This window comes from Canis lupus, chromosome 2, assembly GCF_048164855.1.
Source record: "Canis lupus baileyi chromosome 2, mCanLup2.hap1, whole genome shotgun sequence".
NCBI classification, from domain to species: Eukaryota; Metazoa; Chordata; class Mammalia; order Carnivora; family Canidae; genus Canis; species Canis lupus.
The window spans coordinates 52077859-52092534 of record NC_132839.1 but is presented as its reverse complement, the minus strand read 5'-3'; the positions used below and the strand labels follow the sequence as shown (position 1 = coordinate 52092534).

General features: G+C 37.1%; 1 long non-coding RNA gene across 2 annotated transcripts in view; it reads right to left on the bottom strand.

Annotated features, from left to right (window-relative positions):
• Positions 1-3929: 3929 nt before the first annotated feature.
• LOC140617575 (uncharacterized) overlaps positions 3930-14676 on the bottom strand; it is a 79224-nt gene continuing 68477 nt past the window's right edge. The window contains exon 6 of one of the 2 annotated variants that reach the window (XR_012017777.1): positions 3930-4158. This is a non-coding gene — a long non-coding RNA (uncharacterized lncRNA). Of the gene's footprint in view, positions 4159-14027; positions 14606-14676 lie in introns of those variants that run through there. The other variant, XR_012017778.1, reaches the window with a different exon arrangement.

Here is a 14676-nt window from a genome sequence, read left to right as displayed (position 1 = left end):
GGAATACTGCACTTTGAATAGTACTGAGTTAGTATTCATCTAAATTTCCCACTCCTTACCATCAATGTGCTGCTAAGCTTCTGGGTTTGCCATAGAAGACACCTGGACCAGAGTTCTGAAGATTTATAGGTATAAAGAGAGTTGCCCAACAAAATGCAAGATTCTCAGTTAAACTGAATTTCTGTAGTATATTTACAATAAGAAAAATATTATTATTTATCTAGAATTCAAACTAACTTTATTTGCTAAATCTGACAGCCCTAGCATAGATGTTGACATAGTTTATCTCACTGGTTCTCTAACATAGTGTGTATCAGAGTCTCTTGGAAAGCTTGTTAAAACATAGATTTATGGGCTCTACCCCTTCAGTTTCTGATTGAATTTGTCTGGGATAGTGCTTAGGAATTTGAATTTCTCACAAGTCCCCAGGTGATGGTGATGCTGGTTGCCTGGAACCAGACTTTGAGAATCATTCACTGATCCCAAAGCGATGGTCAGGGGTAAGTGAAAGAACTCTCGCTATTTATCCTCTGACAAAACCAGAACACCACACAAACAAGTGTGCAACCCCAAGATTTTTCAGTTTTTCACCTGTCTTGGTGTTTCTTCTATACTGCTTTTGGGTTCGTTCTTGAGAGAGGCAGCCAGAAACTGTACTAGTTCTGCTTCTTGGTAAGAACTGGAACCATAAGATAATGATTTTATTTTAGCTCATGGTGAGAAAATTTTCCCCTGGACTATGCAAAGTTTCCTAAAGTGAAGTATATTATTTTATGTAAATCTAAACCAAGAGTAACCATATTTTAAGAATACCAGAATTAAGAAGAGAAATCTTAATGCATCTTGAGTTGATTATATGAATGGTATGCATTAGGAAACTGTGCTGGATCTCTTATGTTTATCCCTCCAGGCCAGTTCTTCTCTTTTTTTGCACCCTGCCCTCTGCCAGAAATACTCATCTACATCTTGTACAACAAAGAGCTCCCTTGAACTCTGCAATTGAGGGAATGAAGAAAATTGGAGGGAGAGAAGAAAGTAAGATGGGGTATTTATACAGACCACAATAGTTCTGAATCCTAGCAGTTTCCCCAAAGTGTTGCGTGTGGCTGGTTTGTACCTCTTGATAACAGTTACATCTCCTGTCAAGGTTGTTCTTATACAACAGCTCTACTTCCAGATTCTGGTAAGCCTTAGCCTATTCCTCTTTGAGTCTAGAGGTAGTAATAGTTCTGTGTTTCTAGCCTTGGGTTAGAACATCTTTTGTGGTTTCACTGTATCCTGCCAGCATCACTGTAAATATGCCTTTATAAAACCTTCCTCAAAGTATCTGATATACATATACTATCTATTTCCTCCTGAGATCCAAATAACTTTTTAATTTTTATCCATATGGAAACCCAATTATTCTAGTACTGTTTATTGAATATTCCATCATTTGATTAGAAATGTCATTTCCAGTCTAGGGGCACATGTGTGGCTCTGTGGCTGAGTGTCTGCCTTTGACTCAGGTCATGATCCTGGGGTCCTGGGATCAAGTCCCATATCAGGCTCACCTCAGGGATCCTGCTTCTCCCTCTGCCTGTGTCTGCCTCTCTCCCTTTCTCTTTCTCATGTTTCTCATGAATAAGTAAATAAAATCTTTTTTTAAAGTCATTTCTATTTTAAAAAAATCACATTTTCACAGGGGTTTCTTGGTAGCTTAGTCAGTTAAGCATCCAACTTTTGATTTTGTTTCGGGGCATGATCTCAGGGTTGTTGAGATCAAGCCCCACATCAGGCTCTGTGATCAGTGCAGAGTCTGCTTGGGATTCTCTTTCTCCCTTTCCCTCCCTCCTCCTCCCTGCACTCATGCTCTCTCTCTACGTCTCTCTAAGATAAATAAATAAAATCTTTTAAAAATCATACTTTCATAGATTTGTGCCTGTTTCTGGGCTCTCTAGTTTCTTTCTCATTCAGATTTATAAGGAAGAATCTGTATTTTAAACAAATTCCATAGGGAATTCTTATGCACTCTAGATTTTGAGAACTTGCTTAAATATTTTACTAAGTCAGTAAGATTGGTGAATTCATAGCAGAGAGGTTGTTGTCAAGAAAACTTTCCTTGCTTTGAGGGAAAAATAATCATATAATTTCATAATTAACCCAAGACACTTAGGTTTATTTTCTCCATTTCTTTTATGAGCCATTTTGGAAGTTTGGGAAGGTAGATGATTCTGTTTTGATGGACCCCCTTTCAGACAGTTTAGAGCTGTCATGTATGCAAAATGAGATTCTTGATTACCCAGAATATAAGTGAAAAATAGCCAAAAGAATATATAAGCGTTTGATTATGTAGGAATTTGCATGATTTCAGTTCAGCTTAGTTAAAAAAACACTTGATTGATTCTAGGTTTTTTGTATTTATTTGAAAATTGCTATTTATTTTAATTTAAATATATTTTGTAAGGATTAATAATTAGTGATGGATAATCATGCTATTTTCAAAAGAATTAAGTTTACAAGAAATTATATATTAGAAATATACACAAGATTTGACCAATTCCCATTTTGGAAGCTTTTAGAACTGGCTTATGTAAATATCTGAAAGCACTGCTATTTACCTGGAGTTACTACCCACATTTCAGGCCAAATAACCCAAGTAACTAACATTCACCTTTTAGACCTGCAACCTCCAGAGTTGGTGCCTGTACAGGGAGTACAAAATATGATCCTATGTGAGGAATGAAGGAAGAAGACATCAGAACTTCTATCTACATTTGTTGTAAATATTATCATTTGCAATTTTCTGCTTTTGGTTGCATTTTATAACACCCATAATATTGGTAGCAAGTGATAAAAATATATTACTTTACACATTAATAAATCCATATATATGGGGGAATGTATGGTCTCGCATTTTTTATGGTGCATAATGCATGTTCAAATAGGTTTAGAGATGATTGCTTTAAAGCCTGCTCCTCTAAATGGGACCTGCTGACCACCAGCAATAGCATTATCAGAGATAGTGTTTGAAATGCAGACTCCCAGGCTCTAATCTAGTTACTGAGTTAGAACCCGAATTTTCATTAGATCCTCACAAGATTTCTTTGCCTAGTAAAACTTGAGAAGCACAGAAGGCTGGCATCGTAGATCCTTTCAAATATAAGTCACAGGGATCCTGTGAAGGAAAGAGCAGATTTCGTTCTTTTACTAGGAGAGGGAGAAGTTTCTCTTTTCACCTCCCCTTGGTTTTAGCTCAGAACAGCTAATGGAGGGTGGTGGTCTGATTTCTTTCGTCGATTATTCCCCTTTGTTTTTGTTTTAACTCTATTACATTTTTCCTCTGGGTTATATTATTTCTCTAAAAGTCAATTCCCTGTGGACAAATACTGCTACTCAGGACCATTGTGCAGTGTAATAACTAGAAAGAAGCCTACTTGATTCCTTGAGATCTGCTTTGACTCTCATTTTCACTATTGAATCAGCTTCTTGGTGGATAAGTCTGCTCTTATATTTTCTTTTTGTTGTTGTTATTGTTGTGCTCTTATATTTTCTTACAATCCATTCCCTGTAATACAATCGGCTAGTTATCTTTCCAAAACTAGATTTTCAGGTTATTCATCTATTTAAAAACATTTTCTTAAAACAGTGGTTTCCATTGTTTTTCAAGAATCCTAGCATTAAACATTATCAAATATTGAATTGTTCAAATGTTTATATTTATATTGTATATTAATATCTATTAGTGTATCCATAAATTACAACATTAAGCCATAGCAGCTATTCTACTACATAGTATATATTCTACTATATTACTTGTGAAAGACTTGAGAATAAAATGAAAGATATTTTATTTTAAAAAGTATTTTATTAATACTTATCTTATTAATCATGCTGAATTTATACTATGTATAGCTAGTAGCTTATAACAAAATATACACTTAGGATAAAGTTCATTCTTGACAATGGTATCTGTAAATATTTCAGAGAATCTTCCTGATGATTTCTAGTATTTTAGCTGATGCCTTGTCAGAACTGCTTACAAAGGCATTATTTTTGCTTCATCTTGTGGCTGGTAAAGAAAGAGCTACCTACAGGGTTAAGGGAAGATGTCAGTTTGGCCTCTTTTTGACTTGCTCACTTTGCTTGCATTCGTAGTACTATCTTCAGTCTGCAGCTCTGGGGAAAAAATCATTTAAACCATTTGTCCATTTTATGATAGTTTAATTAAAACCAGATAATATAATATGCAAGTCTGCTCAACCTGGCCCACAGGAACTACAGCATGCTGCAATGTGCTTAAAGTGAGCAAACAAAAAAAGCTTAAGCTATAAGCCCCTGTTGTAGGGCCTCAGTATGCCTCCAGGACACCTGTCTACCCCATGAGACCTGGGACCACCTTATTTTTGACCCAAGCAAAGACTTCAGAGACAATTCACATGGCAACATGAGTGAAGCTTATTTGCTTTATATTTTTAGCTTAATATTATAAATAGAAAGTCTAATAATTTCTTTCTGCATCCCAGTGGGTTATTTTGCACCCTGCAAAGACTGCTGGTCTTGATAATAAAACTCGAATTTCTTTTTCGCTACTATAATAATCCATAGACTCTTCCCAGAATTACAGAGTTAGGGAGGTTTATCCTTTTCTTCCTCCCATGATACCAATTGCTTACTTATTTCCTCTCTTATTTCCAATATAATAATCTATGATCAGCAGAAAATATAATTTGGGTGGATATGAGATGATGCACAATCCCACCATGTTCTCTCCATCCTTCTGCCAAATGTACTTGCAGTTTCTCTGATGAATGGGGAGTAAGCAAGTGAAATTCTGACATACAGACAGACTGATTCTTACAGTCTTCCTTTGGAAGGAAACAAAACTAAGACAGGGATTGTTAATAGTTCTTTGGAGCATCCATGACTTTGGCTTTTAATACTGTGGTTGGGAAAGGAAATACTATACTCCAAACTAGAGGGATCTACTTTTGAATAGTAGAAGGATAAAGGCTTGACTCAACTCTACTAGGAATTAGGTGTGTGGTTTCCTGAGAACTGCACATGCTATATCTGATGCTTATTCCTAAACCAGACCCTTAGGCAGATTCCATTGCTTAAGTATTCTTGCAGTGCTGAAGACTTGCCTGAAATTAATTTTTTCTTGTTTGTTTAACTGAGAAAGGCTTCTTTCTTTCTTCTTTCTTTCTTTCTTTCTTTCTTTCTTTCTTTCTTTCTTTCTTTCTTTCTTTCTTTTCTTCTTTCTTTCTCTTTCTTTCTTTCTTTCTTTCTTTCTTTCTTTCTTTCTTTCTTTCTTTTTTCCTCTTCTCCTTCCCCTCTTCCTTCTTTCCTTCCTTCCTTCTTTCCTCTTTCTCTCTTCCTTGTTTCCCTTCCTTCCTTCTTCCTCCTCCTCTATCTTGCCTTCTTCTCCTTCCTCTTCCTTTTCTCCCCTTCCCTTTCCTCTTCCTCTCCTCTCCCTCCCCCCATCCCCCCATCCTCTTCTTTGACCTTCCTTTTTAAATTTCAGGTTTTAGTGACTCCTGGAAATCTGCTCTTTTTTTCTTAAGATGTTCAAGTGAGTCAGCCTGAACTTACGCTCGGGACATGGGAAATCTCGGTCAGTATTAAGAGAATTAAAAGATAAGATAATCAGTCTTAATAAACTAAAAATAAATGTTCTGTAATAAAATCTACAAAATTAAGTCAAACAATCTCCCTATATTTGTTCTTTATAGGATGCAGCACTAGCACTAAAGGAAAGGACTGAATATAAATGTAGGGAAATAGCTCACTTTTCCATTTTCACTTTCCTCTTTTGTTGAAAGCAAATCTTCATTTATTCATTTATTTATTTTAAGTAAAAAATGTTCTATTAGTTTTGTGCTTATGGTAGGAAAAACTTTGCAGCAGCAGATGAGAACAGGAGGTATACAAGACAATGGAAGTATAGACAGAGACTGAGAAAATTAGTATCACCTCACTAGACCTTTGTAGTTCATTTGGCTGTCAGTGAGACTGAGACAGAAACAGAAAGACCTCCACTTCACACAGCAAAAGGCTTGATAAAATTGCTCTAAAGTTGGAGACAAAACAGTATAATAGGGCTAAATTGTTTAGTTTTTAGTCCCAGTTTCTGTCTCTTGGGGTCAAGTAATGTATCCAATGAGATAACTTCTCAGGCTACGATCTATCTCTCACGGTCTAGCACAGTTCATCTCTCAAACCTGGCCCCACTCTGGTTGAAGCGCCAAGGATAAGACTGATTTATCAGCCCATTAAGGCAACTCTTATCTTAAAGACATTCCCTCAATTTATTGTCAGGATAGGCAATATCAATATAAGGATAGTGTTATCTATATAACATCACCTCAGGTTTTCATGGTTTAGCAGCATCATACAATGGTTGCACCAAGGATTATAAAAAGCATAACAGGCCTGGGTGGCTCAGCAGTTGAGCATCTGCCTTTGGCTCAGGTCATGATCCTGGAGTCCGGGTATCGAGTCCCACACTGGGCTCCCTGCAGGGAGCCTGCTTCTCCCTCTGCCTGTGTCTCTGCCTCTCTCTCTCTCTGTGTGTCTCTCACGAATAAATAAATAAAATCTAAAAAAAAAAAAAAGCATAACAAGGAGAGCTGGCAGATGCTTAGAGGTCACACCTTTAGGCTCTTTTTTTTTTATAGATGATAAAATCAAGGATAGAGAGATAATGCAAAAGACCCAAGGATACCCAGTGAGCGAACACTAGAGTTGAGACTCCAGTCCTAGTATCCTGCCTCCCGCATCTGTGTCTATTCTGCAATACCACACTGTCTTTCTGGGCTAAAGCAAAGGAAGGGTACACCTGGGTTAAACCCTGTCTAATTGAGTCTAGGGCTTTCCTGGGTTTGATTTGATGGACCTTCTTTGACTGCTAATACTCTTAATGATCCTTTGTTTAATAACTGTAGTGCATTATAGTTATCAAAGCCTATTCATCTACTTTTTAAAAAATTTAATCCTCAGTATAGTGGTGTATGGGGGACATGTCTTTAGTCTTATTTCTTTAGATGGAACACTCAAAGTTCAGCTACTCTCTCAAGCTGTTTGCCAAGATTGGCACTTTTTATATTGGCCTTTTTATTTGGAATTTTAAAACATAAGCAAATGATATTTGCTTTATTTCATATATAGTAAGATCCATTACAGTACACATATGTGGAAGTTTAATTAAATTCTGACTTTTATTTAGGTTGCCCTATGTGTAAACATTTACAGGGTGCTCTGATAGCTAATCCAGAGACAGGAATTTTTGCACAGGGTTGAGGTTTTCTGTGAGAAACATCTACTCTCATATACAGAACATATGATTCTAGCCTCACTGCATGTTTTACCACCATTCACTCCTTAGGCCTTTATTTTAAGAAAAAAAATATCTTTGTATCTAATTTTCCATTTCAACACTCAAGGGAATGATTGCTATACAAAACAAGAAGAGCCATGGCCATTCACTTCATTTGAATTCATTAAAAAGAAAGAATAAGAAAAAAATAACTAAGAAACTATGCACAAAAAGCATTGGATGTATAAGATGGTATACAGAAACAGAAATTTCCTTTAAACTAATTCCAAGTAGTTTTAATGCAGCTATCATGCACTGTGGCTAGAAGGTTGGCAGCAATCTTGTTTCACCCCAATATAGTGTTTTGATTTAACAAATATGTATTCAGCATCTATTATGTGCCAGGGACTGGACTAAGTTTCAAAGAAACAGTGGTGAATGAGACAGAATCTTGACGTTATATGGGAATTATTTTCTTTTGAAAGTTATAGGGTATTAAACAAGCAAACAAAGAGGAAATGTGTCAGGTGGTGTATGTGTTAAGGGAAAAATGTAATTGGGTATAGTTGGGTCAGTGTATAGAGGGTGGAAGTGGGGGTTACTTTAGGTAGGATGATCTAAGTATCAGCATTTGGACAAAATACCACAGGATATAAAGGGTCTATCCCTTTAAAAAATGTGGGGAACACATTCTGAGAAGAGGTAACAGCTAGTGTACAGTGTTGGAGGCAGGAAAGCACTGGCTATATTGGAAACACAAGGATAAGGGTACAGTGAAATGATTGAGGGGCAGTGTGTCAAGGTAAAGTCTAAGCAGTAAGCAGAGATAGACCATAGTGGACCTTGTAGACCCTGCTAAAGATTTTCCAGTTTATTCAAAACCTGGTGGTAAATCATTGGAACATTTTTGAGCAGAGAACTGAGGTAATAATCTGATTTTCTTGCAAAGAAGGATCACTCTGGCTGCTATGCCTGAACAAGTCACTGCTGGGAGCCCAGGGCAGTGTGTGACAAGTACAGAAACTGGGAACTCCATTAAAGGTCTTCTGTGGTAGTCCAGGGGAGACAAGATTGGGGTTGGCTTTATGTGTTAGCCATAGGTTTGGTAAGGATTGATCAAATTCCTAGTATAATTCTCACATAGCTGTGTTAGAAATTGTTAAATGGATTATATAAAGGATGTCAGAGAAAAGAGAAATCAAGGAAGATAATCAGACTTTTGGACTATGAAACTAGGGGAAAGGTGGTGCTATTTAATTACAGGGAGAAGTCTTTGGGAGAAGTGGATTTAGGAAGGAGGTTCTACTTTGGATGTTTGGTTTCAGAAGACTGCAATACATCTAAGTGGAGTTGGGAGTTGAATAAATGAGTCTGAAGTTCAGGGAAGAGGTTAAATCTGAAAAATACAAATTTGGGAATCATTAGAGTGAAGATGTGAAGGGAGTTAAAGACTGAGCAGCAGGAGTTGAGGTTTCAGGTATATCTTCTATTTTCATCCTTTTGGGGACGCACTGTGGCCCTGCCGACTCTAGCATTGGCCCAGATGTGCTCAGCTACCTTGGATACCACGTGCCCCTCAACTCACACTACAAATCACCAGTCCATAGACCTGGGCAAAAGGAGAAAGACTATTATTGTTTGGTTTGTTTGTTTAATTCTTTGTCTTTTCATTGCCCTGTAGCCTGTCTTTTGAATATCTCTATTGTTTCTTTTGGTGGAAAGAAGTCAAGCCTTACCTTTGTAGGAGTCCAAGGACTCTACGTGTATGTACTGGGAATATTACCTGGCCATCCACTCCTTCAGGTACACTAGCTAGGGTTTGTTTGCAGTTTACTATGCATATATCACAAAAAACACCTAGGAAATACTGAGTTTGGAAGGCAATGAAATTATATGGCAGAAAGATTGTAAAGGGAAAACAGATACCCATCTTCTTATTTTGGGGGGAAGCTACACTGTTTAGTGAATTTCAGTGTATGATATACTTAGAAATTTCTCTTTATGGTCAAATGATAGTTTACTGAAGCTACTCTTTGATGATTAGGGGTTTGACTGAACAGGGCACTAAATTCTTCTTCTAACTGAATTGACTTTGGTGAAATCTCTGCCCCAGTGTCAGGTATCCAAGATGGACTGTTTTCTACCTGTTTTAAGCAGAAAACAGGTTTTCTACCTGTTTTAAGCCTTGGTAGGCAGGCTAGCACCCCAACCAGATTTAAAGGAAGACAGACAGTGGGAAATGAAGATGAACATTCTCAGGACAGGTGGAATTATCTTACCTAACGTTAGTCCACATAAATTAAATACAAGTATCTAAATATACAAACACTGAAGGTAATTGTGTTTATAGAACAAGGCAGAATTGAGAGCCTGAGGTATATTTAATCACAACAGCTTATTGTATAGCTTGGAAATGTGAGGTATGTTGTACAGGCAAATGGAAATGTTCAGATGGTCCTAGTAAAGAGAGACTGTTTGGGCACTCGGAGATTTTAAAGAGAAATGGCTGGGGATCACCACTGTATCAATCAGTCCTAATAAATGCTTTAACACTCCATAACTCCAGTTCAAAGACAATTGTGTTTGGGACAACAGATGCATTTAATAGTTTTAAGAAAATCCCTCTAAAGCAAGTTTCTTTATAACCAAATTTGAGGCCTCGTGCTTCCCTGTTTTATTTTCTATCTAAATGGGGGTAAGATTGCCCTGAAGCAAGCACAGAATGAACTATTTTAGAGGCATTTTTGGGATTTGTGTTTGAGGAACCCTATCATCCCAGTGTTCCTTGGGGCATGTTAGGACATTTTTTTCCCTCTTAAGAAGGATACTTAGAATGTCATTTCCCTGCTCAGAAAACCTTGCTATGGCATGAATTCAAAGTACTGAAGCTCACCATGCAAGACTATTGATTATAATAATAAAAATCAATACTTCCATTGAGTTTTACAATAACATCATACACTTTTAGAAATAAGATACCATTTCCAGCTTCTTTGGTTCTCACTCTACCAGCTTTATTTTATTAACTAACCACTCTTTTACTTTTTAGCTTACCAATTCCTCAGCCAGTTTCTTTTCTTACCTCTGTAGTTTTGCTTCTTTCTGAATGAGAAATACCTTTCTTGTCTCTAACACATTTCTTGATGCATAGAAGGTTCTCAATAAATAATTCTTATCATGGATGAATGAATGAATGAATATATAATCTAAGCCTTTTCTGACCTTTCTCCATTCTCTTTGTCCTTTAAAACCCATATAAAAAAGTCACCTCATGAAGCTTCTTCTAATTGTAGTATTTAAATTAAATTTATCCTCATTTCTTTTTTCTGCCTAAAGTTCTTTGTAGCTTATTTATAACCCTTTCCACTGTATTAATTGTATTTAAGAATTGTGTGTCTCTGAACTGATTTGTAAATCCCTTGAGTGTCAAAGTCATGTTTTCTTTATTTTATAAGATCAATGGTGATGACCATGGCACTTCACATATAGTGGATCTAACAGCCATGGGTTAATTGAAGGTAGATCACTTGAATTTTATATATAGAATGATTTTAACTAATGCTCTAAAGGCTTGGCTCTATATGCACTATTCTATGTATATGTATCTGCTTTTCTCTAACACAGATTTCGTTATTTGAATATGGTAACTAATGGGAAATTTAAAAAAGAAATACATTCAAGAGGAAGAGCAGAGCTGCTTATATGTGTTCAATTGGGATATGAAATAGAGTGAAAATAGCACCTATAAGGAAAGTAAACTTCTGTTTAAGATCACTAAGCTAAGAGTCTTTTCAGGCAAAAAAATAACACATGTGATTTCCTAGGATTCTTAGACTTAGGCTATTTGAAACTGTGAGGTCTCCCACTTGAGCCTTATTCCATGGGAATAGAAGATCCCTACTTAACTCAGCTTTTGATTCCCTTCTGATTCTCCTGGCACCTGACTGGTATTGGGCAGGTTAGCATTGGTTTAGAATTTGGGAGTCCTCTGCTTTCATGGAACTTGCCCTTTTCAATAGAAAATAAATCAGTAGTTAGCTACTGAATCTGTTCTATTTTTTAAGCATGGCAAGTTTTCTTTGGAGAATCCAAATTAAATTCATTGCACAGATGAGGAAGATAATTCTGACCCTGGTGGTAAGGGAGTGTTCTCGGCATAAAGAACAGGGAATGCAGGAGCCTTGAGGTGGTAGTGGAACTTGAAGTTGAGGTAGAGCAGGGATGCCAGGGGGGTAGGGCAGAGGAAATGAGGACGAATTGTAGGTAAGAAGGTCAGAGAAATAATGAGGATTTAGATCTTGTGTAACCTGGTAAGCCATTGTAAGGGTTTGGCTTTACTTTTTATGAAATGGAAAAGCATGCACGGATTTTGAGCAGCATCAGAACATGACTGAACTTACCTTTTGAAAAGGTTGCAATGCTTGTGAGGAATTGACTAGAGGTGGGCAAACCTGGAAATGACTGGTAAAAGATGGTAGTAGTTTGACCCACGGGGTGATGATGAAGGTCCTGAGGAGTGCTGGTTTCTCATTATGATTTAAAGGATTTGCTGGTGGATTAGCTACATGGTTTAAGAGATAGAAGAATTAAAGATGACTGCAAAGATTTGTGCCTGAGCAAATAGAAGTACAGAGTTGCCCTTAAATAAGTTGGAAAAAAAAGAAAAACAACATAGAGGATGGTTAGGTTGGAGGGAAGATTCAAAATGTGATTTTAGGCATGATAAGTTTCAAATATGTATTAGTTATTCACATGGATATATTAAGTAGGTAGCAGGACATCAGGGGAGTTATCTAAGCTGAACTATAAATCTAGTAGCTGTCAGCATAGAGATAGAATTTAAAGACACATATTAAATGATGTCATGTAAGGAGTGATTAAATATACAGAAGAGCTCAAGTATTCATCCCTGGGAGAAAAGGAGGAGACATCAACGGAGATCCAGAGGGAGTGACTAGTGAAGTGGGTTGAAAACCAGATGAGTATAGAGCTCTAGTGCTTAAGAGAAGAAAGCTATTTCTCTAAGCTTGCAAGTTCCAATCCATCAACGTTTTTGTTTGCTTTTTAAACTCTGTCTCTCTCTTCCCTTTGGTTCAGTAGACAACTGGGTGAGTCTGTAATATACTATGGCAGATGTTTAACAAACTGAGAGCTCTAAGATAATCTTATCCCCTTCAAAATAGCCCCCTCGGGAGGACATGTACTTCCAAAAATAATGCTGTTTTGCCCAAGTCATGTGCAAAACTCTATTTTGGGGAATTACCATCATCTCCCTTAGGATACTCGCTGATAACACACAATTATGTTCTGAAAGATAATTTTGCTGGAGGGTTAGTGTTTCCTCCCCCAGACCCAAACCTGATGAATAAGGGTTGTCAAGCCAGACATGGCTAAACATAGTCAGCACCAAAATATGAACGCAAAGGAGTAAGATTGATTTGCATCTTTCCCTTATTCTTTTAAGCAACATTTTTCTTTTTATCTCAAAGCCACGTATGCTCCCTAATTTCAACCAAATAATGAGAATATACAGATAAAATAAAAGAGGGAAAAGCACTTATAGTCTTACTCATCTTGTTTGTAATATTTTGCATTATTTTCTTATTTTTCTACTTGCTTTTCATTTCACTTGCTGTAGACTGAATATTTTATAAACTTCCTAGAGTGACCATTAAGTTGTAGTTCAAAATAAGAGCTACACCTGGTTGCAGAAAGTCATCCAGGGGTATTACTTGGAAGTGTGTGATATAGATATAAATGTATAACTTCTATTTTTTGAAGGCTTTCATTCTCTCTCTCTCTTTCTAGTAAATAAATAAAGAGCATGAACAGTGGGGAGAGGAGGAGGAGCAGGAGAGGGGGAAGCAGACTTCATGTTGAGCAGAGAGCCAGATGGACTTGGGGTTCAATCCCAGGACCCCAGGGTCATGACCTGAGCTAAAAGCAGATGCTTAACCAATTGAGCCACCCAGGTGCCTCTACAACTTCTAATTTTAAATATGCATCTTATCTCTTTCATCTTCCTTTGCCTCTTTCCCTATGCTGATTCTCACTTCCATTTGCCATCCAGTGAGAAAAAAAGAATGGGAGTCAGACAGATTTGGATTTAAGTAGCTGTTCTGTAACTGTGAACTTCTTTATTTTGTCTGAGCTTCATTTCTTTCTGCAATAAAATGGTAATCTTAATAGGGAATTTTACATAATTAATTAATAAAGCATGTATAATGTACTTAGCACATCATAGGTGCTCATGAAAATTTAAAATAATTGAAAACACATGGGTTTTATATTCAGAACAACATAATACCTTCAGTTATCCTTATCTGTACATCTCATTGGCTTGTTGTAATGATCAAATTAAATCATATATGTAAAAAGACTGGGATAAATCCAATAAATCTTTGTTGAAGGATGTATTATGTGTTTCAGGTATTTTTTTAAGATTTTATTTATTTATTCATGAGAGACAGAATGAGAGAGAGAGAGAGAGGCAGAGACACAGGCAGAGGGAGAAGCAGGCTTCATGCAGGGAGCCTTATGTGGGACTTGATCCCAGGTCTCCAGGATCACGCCCTGGGCCAAAGGCAGGCGCCAAACCACTGAGCCACCCAGGGATCCCCTGTTTCAGGTTTTATTTCAAGTTCAATCCACACAATAGGGCTCTGGATCATTTTTTAATTAAAATGAAATTTATTTCTTTATAGTCACATGCTTGTTCTCATGCTGCTTCAGTGACACATGTCATGCTATTTTACTTGAAAATATGCGGGAAATGCAGGGGGTACTATTTGCAGTTGGAGGTAGATTAACTTTCCTCACATAAAAACACATTAGTTATAAATAAAAATTTTAAACACTGATGAAAACAAAGAAACGTACTAAAAATATCCGTCAGGATCTTGTGATTCCTTTCTCATTGTAGTTTTCCTAATTGTAGAGGCTATGCAACAACATTGTCAACTGGAGTTCAAAGTTTCAAAACCCAAGTTCAAATGGGAAGACCCAAGTCTTCCAGGTTTCATTCTGATTCCCAGAGTCCCTTCATTGTGTGTGCCTGTGATCTTGCCATTCATGAGGTACAGGTCTCTTCCTGACCTTATTTCCATATGTTTGGCTCTTCAGTACCCCTTAAATAAGTACTCATAGTCTATGATCATGGTCATGGCTGTCACTCCTCCTATAAGCTTCCTTCTGTACCTCTCCTTTGTTCATCTCCAGGGGAACCCTCTCATGGCACGTTTGAATGTAGTGAACCTTGCATTTCAAATGTGTCATTCCATCACAACAGGCTCCCTGGGGTAAAATGTCCTTTGAGAGAAAAAAATTTGTGATAAAGAAACTTTGTTGCAAATCCTGCCTACTCGGTCTCTGTCTCTCTC